Source organism: Zingiber officinale, chromosome 7B (genome assembly GCF_018446385.1).
Source record: "Zingiber officinale cultivar Zhangliang chromosome 7B, Zo_v1.1, whole genome shotgun sequence".
Taxonomy (NCBI): Eukaryota; Viridiplantae; Streptophyta; class Magnoliopsida; order Zingiberales; family Zingiberaceae; genus Zingiber; species Zingiber officinale.
This window is the reverse complement of record NC_055999.1, coordinates 94086074-94093628: the sequence shown is the minus strand read 5'-3', so window position 1 is coordinate 94093628 and position 7555 is coordinate 94086074. Positions and strand designations below refer to the sequence as shown.

At 35.5% G+C, this 7555-nt stretch overlaps 1 long non-coding RNA gene and 1 pseudogene across 1 annotated transcript; both read left to right on the top strand.

The window, feature by feature from the left end:
- Positions 1 to 879: 879 nt before the first annotated feature.
- Positions 880 to 1196, top strand: LOC122003939. The gene is made up of 2 exons (XR_006118168.1): positions 880 to 980; positions 1156 to 1196. It is a non-coding gene; the product is annotated as an uncharacterized LOC122003939 (long non-coding RNA).
- A 1501-nt stretch (positions 1197 to 2697) lies between these two features.
- LOC122004552 lies at positions 2698 to 4843 on the top strand (annotated as a pseudogene).
- The last annotated feature ends 2712 nt before the right edge of the window (positions 4844 to 7555 follow it).

The following is a 7555-nucleotide window of genomic DNA, read 5'->3' as shown; positions in this document are numbered from 1 at the left end:
TAGTACCTCACCATGACCTGGAAGTCAAAATATTGAAATAAAATGTTTAATTAACTTTCTGGTAAAGTATTAAAATTTAATAATGCTTTAAAATTTTTTTTCAAACATTTTTTGAAAATCTTTCTAAAATATTTGTATACTTAGAAAAATTTTCGTGCGTAAAATTTTTTACTTAGAAAAATTCTCAAAAATTATTTTTACCTAAATTAAAATTTATTCTGAAAATTGACTTAAATTTCTTTTTTCTCAGAAAATTTTCTCACCTAAAGCTTTTACTTAGAAAATTCAAAGATTTAAGTTAGAAATTTTTAAATATTTCTTTTGCAAATTTTCTAACTTAGAATTTGTTTAACAAAGAATTTTTTTTAAGAAACTTTGAAACATTGTTGAAAATTATTTTCAAAATTTTCTAAGCTTCAACCTTTAGATTTTTTCTCGGACCCCCAATGTTTTTTATGTGATCAAAGAGGCACTACAACAAAATTGTTAAAAGACAACACCATAAAGACAACGATTTTAGAAGGAACAGTTGTTAATTTGGTAAAAGACAACAGTTTTTGATAAAACCGTTGTCTTTGAGAGCCTGAAAAAAATAAAAAGACAATAGTTTTATAAAAACTATTGTTGTTGAGCGATTTTTTGTAAAATCAACAACATCTTTTACAACAGTTTTCTAAAACTGTTGTCTTTAAGTACTTTTTTAGGGGGTCAAAGACAACAGTTTTAATAAACTGTTGTCTTTGACTTTATTCTTTCGTCGTTTTCCCCCTTCGTTGTTTTTGTTGAAACCAAACCCGAACCCTAAACCTCTCCCCTCATACGATCTTTCTCCTCATACGGCTGCGTGACATGGCGCTGAAACCAAACCTTGGTCCCTTCGGGGCCTTCATCAACAATCTGCGACTCCTTCCGCCGCCATCTGCTTCCCCCGATCAACCCCCTCCCCTACTCCGTTGTCGGCGTCATCAAGGACCAGCTTCGTGAGTCTCCTTCTTCTTTCCCTCTTGTAGATTTGAGGTTTTAGGTATGGATGGCGGTAAAACTCAGATCTGAAAGAAAGATCTGGTTTTCCCTTTTTGATCGAGTTGCCCCTAGCTCATGAAGCTTGACGCCCTTCTCTCTCTTGGCTACGTTCTCAGCTCCGTGACCAATTAGGAGCCCCCTCGATCGCCGAGATGGACCGTGGATCGGCAGCCCAAAACTCCCGCCTGGTGGAGGAGGTGTTCCGCGACATCAAGGGTCGGCGAGCCACCATCATCAGGGCACTCACCACCGGTAACTCCACTCTGCTTCTTTCTTCTTTTCCTTTCTCAACGATGTTATCGTCATTGACCTTCTGTTGTATCCTGGTTATTAGCCTGTGCAGATTTCGAGGACTTCTATCAACAATGCGATCCCGGTTAGTAATTCCACAATCTTAGCTGCTGGTAGTCAACTTGGTTTTTGAATTTCAAGTACTTGGGAGTTTTATTTCATGGCTGGAGTAACGAAGCCTTGACATTTAGGTTTTTATTTGTCGGATATTTGCAACTGAGCGAGATAAATGCCTTTATGTACAAGGTTTTGGTACTCTAATTAAGCATTTACGATAGGAGTTAGATTATGTTCAATTTAGTTGCAATTTTTCTAGGATTCAGATTGTAAGTATTAGAGGTCCAATGATCAATAATTCAGAAAACTAGTATTTGATCACTGACGCATTATAAGTTCTTGTTCAAGGTGCTCGATACTGCATAGTTTTGTGTGGCCAAATGAGCAGTCTAGGTCTTCTTTTGTGCTTAGTTTAAGTCTAGGCTTACTTGGGCAAGAAGATAGGAGGAAGAGGGAGAGGGAAAGTGACAGAAATGTAACTGAGTGATCATGCTCCATGTGCAATATACATCAGGAACTTCCTAATAAGACATAGTCAATTCCAATAAATGACACTCCTATATTATATGATAGAGTAAATACCCATGATAATCATAATGAAAATACCCTTGAGTGCTGACATGTACCGATTGTAAACAAATGGAGCAAGACTTTGATTTTTTATCAACATTTTTCTTGAACAGTGTTTTTTATTATGGATTTCATTGCTTATGACTATTAGCAATTGCCAGGATACTGTCAAAAACTAGATCTTTCTTATGCATTGACTATTTGTCTTATGCATAGTTGTCATTGGATTTTGATTGTCATTGACCCTTATGTGGAGGTGGTTTATTTGTTCATTTCACTTAATCATCGCAATCGTCACGAGGACTAAAAATATATAGTGAATATGTGAGTATATATTTTTTTTAATTAAGCATTTAATTTATTACTCATATGTTAAATCTTGTTGTAAGAAGGAGCATGAAATTGTTCGATTCAAACAAGGAAAAGGGAAAAAGAAGCCTACGTGGGAAGTCGTAAAGGTTTCTATATTAGATATACAAACATATATCTACTTGTAATTAATTAAAAAAATATTTAAATGTGCATTATTCGTTGATAATTTTTTAATGCCAAAATCGTTATTTTTTGCTCTTATCTATTTGTGAAAGCTTGTAGAAGTGAATATTAGCAATGTAATGGTGAAATAGATAATCTTGTTATGGAAGTGCTAATATCATCTAATTTTACAGCACGAGAAGTAAAAAAACAGATTTTGGGTGTTGTCCTTGATTTTTTTTTTTTTTTTTTTGTGGAAAATAGATAATCTTGTTAGTAGACATGATCCAACCTCAGGGAAAGGAGCTTGATTTGCTCACTGTAATTTTGCCTGATAATGATGGTTCTCTTTATGGTATGATGTCTTTCTTACACTTGATCTTGTTCGACACAACTTGATATTTTTGTTTGTTGACAAATATCAATTGGCTGAAACTTTTAGCTTTAATTTTTTCTCTTTCCTTGTTCGATTTATTATTATATGCCATAGTTATTACAGGTGATCAAAAGCAGATATGTGAGACTGGCCTTGGTTTAGTTTCACAATGTTATTTGACAAAGCATGTTTCCAGGATAAGTAAACAGTACCTTGCCAATGTTGGCCTCTAGATCAATGGAAAGGTGAGTACGTGGAAGGTGGATCTTATTTTCTTGTTCTGTTTTGTGTTACTAACGCTTGATTCATAGGTTGGAGGAAGGGATACAGTTCTTGTTGATGCATTGTCAAGGCGCATTCCTCTTGTTAGCGACCGACCAACTATAATATTTGGTGCTGACGTAACACATCCTCATCCCGGGAAAGATTCTAGCTCTTCTATCGCAGTTGTAAGTAATTTTGTCAATCTTCATTTCTTGCTCTATGTATAGTTGCCTTGATGTATCCTTACTATCTTGATTATATTTGGTTTGTCAGGTTGTTGCAACTCAAGACTGGCTCGAGGTGACAAAATATGCTGGATTGGTCTGTTTAAGTTGACTAGATATGATTCACTGGTTGCAATCAAACACATTTAAGTGTTTGACCACCTTAAAGCCTCAAGTTTATGTCCAAATCTTACATCAATTTTTGAATTGATTTACTACACTGTTTCCTATGTTTATTGTTAAGAAGTACAAATATGTTCCATTTGGCATACTTATAAATATCAATTTGTTGTTGGATCTGTTTATATGATTCCTGAAAACTTATTACAAGAGTTCTTATAAACTTATATCTTGATGTTTTTCAATTCGAGGAGTTGCTCTAATTTGTGTTATAAGTTTACTTCTGAAAATTTGATTGTTGCTTAACTATTCTTAGTTTCCATTTTGAGATGATCTCACCACTGCTTAATTTGTTTTTAGGAAAATGAATACCTCCATAGAATGGGGGTCCTCCAAGCATCAAGTCCAGGCTGGGGTGGAACTCTTGGACTTGCTAAAAGTCTTGTAAAGAAAGTTGTGAGACTAGATGTTCATGTTGACAAGTATCCAAGTGTATGTTTGTGTTTTCTTAACTTCAACTAGTTAATCACTCAACATGTATTAAACTGTTGGTTTCATGCGTTTCAGTACAACTTTGTTGGCTGTTTACTAGGACCACGTGGGAACTCCTTAAAAAGAGTTGAAGCTTCAACTCAATGCAGGGTTTATATATGAGGTCGAGGTTCAGTGAAGGATTCTATAATGGTATGTGGATATCATGTAATATTTATCTTAATGAAAAATGAGTATATTCCAATCTCCCAAACCTTGATGTATTATCCTAATTTTTAACTTTTTAAGGCCTACCTACATAAAAATAGATCTTTGTCTTTATATTTGAAGGCAAAATAATCCATGTTTTTGAATGTGATATGAGTTTCTCTTCTCTTGTTTCTGCTAGAGTATGTTGTTCTTTATACAAGTTACACCGACATTAAGTTAACCGTGCATTTTAGAACTTATATAATTTTCGATATTAACATCCTATAATATGTCCTAATGGATTGTTATTATCAACTCAAAAGCTAAGGTGCATTATTTCTTGTCTTAATACTCAAGTTTTCCCTCCTTTTTTTGAACAGGAAGAAAGCTTACGGGATAAACCTGGATATGAACACTTAAACGAACCGTTGCACATACTATTGGAGGCAGAATTTACACCAGACATAATTGATGCTCGCTTAAACCAAGCTGTTGCCACCCTTGAAGATCTTCTGAAGCCTATGGCAACAAAAATTTTCACCTAGGTTGCATCCTCCTCGTTGTTCTACAAGATGTCGACACGAATGTTATTATCGAAACATAGTCACTATTCAAACTCCAAATCTTGCAGGACGAGTCAATGGACTACTACAAGAAGCAACAGCTCAGGGAGTTGGCCATACTCAACGACACGTTGAGGGAAGAGAGTCCACAAATGAGCTCACAAATGTTCAGGGAGTTGCCCCACAGGAAACAGTTGTAAATGAAGTTTATTTGTTTATTTGTATTGGGATAAATTTTATTTGAATATGAAACATGTTTCTTCTTTTATGATTATAATTCTTGTATAAGTAACATTTTGAATGACATTGATATGGGGAATATTCTTTCTTTTGTGATTATAAGCTTTTATTATATATTTATATTGAAATCTGATATATTGGTATTAAAAGACAATAGTTTAAAAGACAACGATTTAAAATCGTTATTATTGTTGTCTATCACCCTCAAAGACAACGGTTAAAAATCGTTGTCGTAGCCCCAAAAACTATTGTAACTGGCAGCAGTGTTATTAAAAGTGCTGTAAACAACAACGATTTTAAACCGTTGTCTTTTCATTCAAAGACAACGATTTTAAACCGTTGCAAAACTGTTGTCGTTTCATTCTACGACAATGGTTTTAAACCATTGTCGTAGTCCCCACTTTTAACAACACTGCCAATTACAACGGTTTTAAAGGGCCTATGACAATGGTTTTTAACTGTTGTCTTTTAATGTTTTTGTTGTAGCGGCGTGCGGCTCGGAATAGAAGCGGTGTTGGCACCGACGTGCGGCTCGGAATAGAAGAGGAGAAGGATCGGAGGTGGCAGCGCGAGATGAGGAGAGGAATTCGACGAGGAGAAGAGTGGAGGAAGGTTCGGCAAGGAGAAGAGCACGGGTAGGGGAAATAAGAAAAGATAGGGGAGAATAAGGAAATAATTAAAAAAACTTAGGGTTTCTTTTCATCAAAACCTAGGTTATTTTCTTAATCAACTCCTATCATTGGGTATTTCTAAACAGGCCTTTCCCGTACCTATTAATTCATCCCCGCAAACTATCTCATACGAACTCCGAAAAATTCTCAGAAAATTTCTAAAAATTCCTAAAAATTCCATTAAGATTTTTTTTACTATTAAACCTTAATATTTAATTTTTATTTATTGCCGTATTTTACAGTAAGTATAACGGTCGATGGCCCTTTGTGAAAATTTAATTATTATACTCCAACGACTCGATACTCGGCTGGTGACTTTACCAGTCAGCTGCTCCACATTGGCTGAGTGAACAAAGGTATTCTGTTCGCTCCCAGTCGACTGTGTAGTATAACAGTCGACTACTACACTAACTGCTATAGTAAATGCTGACTTGTTTTCACAGCCGTTGGATACAGAAATATTCTGCACCTTGACCCAGCCTAAGCCTACTGGTCCAATTGCCAGTTGACTGGTAAAATTCTAAACTTAGGATTTTACCCTGAGTACAATCTCCCATGCACTCGTCCTTGCCCACACAATCTCGACCTTGCCTTCTAGCTTCTTCCATCAGCCTTGCATCCCTCGGATGCTTACTCATCCTTCACGTCTTGCCTTCAAGAGCTTTCTTCAATCTTATACTTTATTGTTGGGTCTTTCATTGCCAAGAGACTCCTCACCTCTGGGATTTCATCCTTGCCAAGTCATTCTTAGATTTACATTGTCAAAACTACATAATTGGACTTACACCGCCAAGACTCCACTTGGACTTTGCCTTTACCAAGATCACATTTGGACTTTGCCTTTGTTGTACCTGCATTCTGCATACTCACAACGCATATCAAATACAATAATAAACTTAACTTAAACCTTTACCCAAACATCAAAACCTAGAGCACCAAATTACTCCAACAATCTCTCTCTTTTTGATGTTTGGCAACTCATTTAATTTAGGGAAATAATAATACAATACATATGCAAATAAACATGCAATTTACTCATGCATAAGTCATGGAATCTAACCCTAGGCTCCCTCTTTTAACTAAGCTCCCCCTTGAGCTAGAATTTTCCTGCAAAGATAAGCTTCTCCCCCTTTGTCAATAAATGAGCAATTGCTCTCCCTTTACCTAAGCTTTCCCCTTGAGCTAGAATTTCTTGCAAAGGTGTGTGGGTTTTCCATTTAAACCCAACACTTCTTCCCCTTTTCCATACATCAAAAAGAGCTCCAACAATATCCCAATTATTGAACTCTTTAACTTCTAATAACCATAAACATCATGTATTAATCCACTATAAGATTACATACATGTTCACCACTCTTTTGGTTATGTTCTAATGCTGAAAATCATTTTTATATTGTATCAGTCGACTGCCATTGACCTCAGTTGACTACCCTATTCAAAACGAGTTGTGTGCTCGTGAACATTGTTACCAGCTGATTGGTAACTGTATCAGTCAACTAGTATACTATTTTAGCACCAAACAACATTTCTGACCTACTTTCAGAAATACACCAAAAATTCCATAGACCTTCTACATATCTCAGATCCCAAGATTGACACAAAATCCAAAATTCACTAAATGATTCAATTGAATCTTGACCTAAAGTCCTAGTTTTAGTTTTCTCTTGATATATCTACCCATACTAAATTATAATGCATTCCTAGAATTAGTTTATATAGCATCCATACATAAAAAACTAATTTTCATGTAATATGAACCCAATTCATATTTCTATGCATAAAACTCAATCTAATTATGCCAATTTCTTGGATCTGAGACTAAAGTCTATATCCAAACCACTTCGACACATTTGATGACTCATCTTGAGTCCCAAGCATGGTTCACTTGAGATTCATTTACCATATGTTTCAAAGACTCTTTGATCTCACCTTATAGCTCTTAACCTTAGCCACCTCCCTAGGTGTTTCATCCACTATGGCTAGGTTACTTTGGTGCACCCG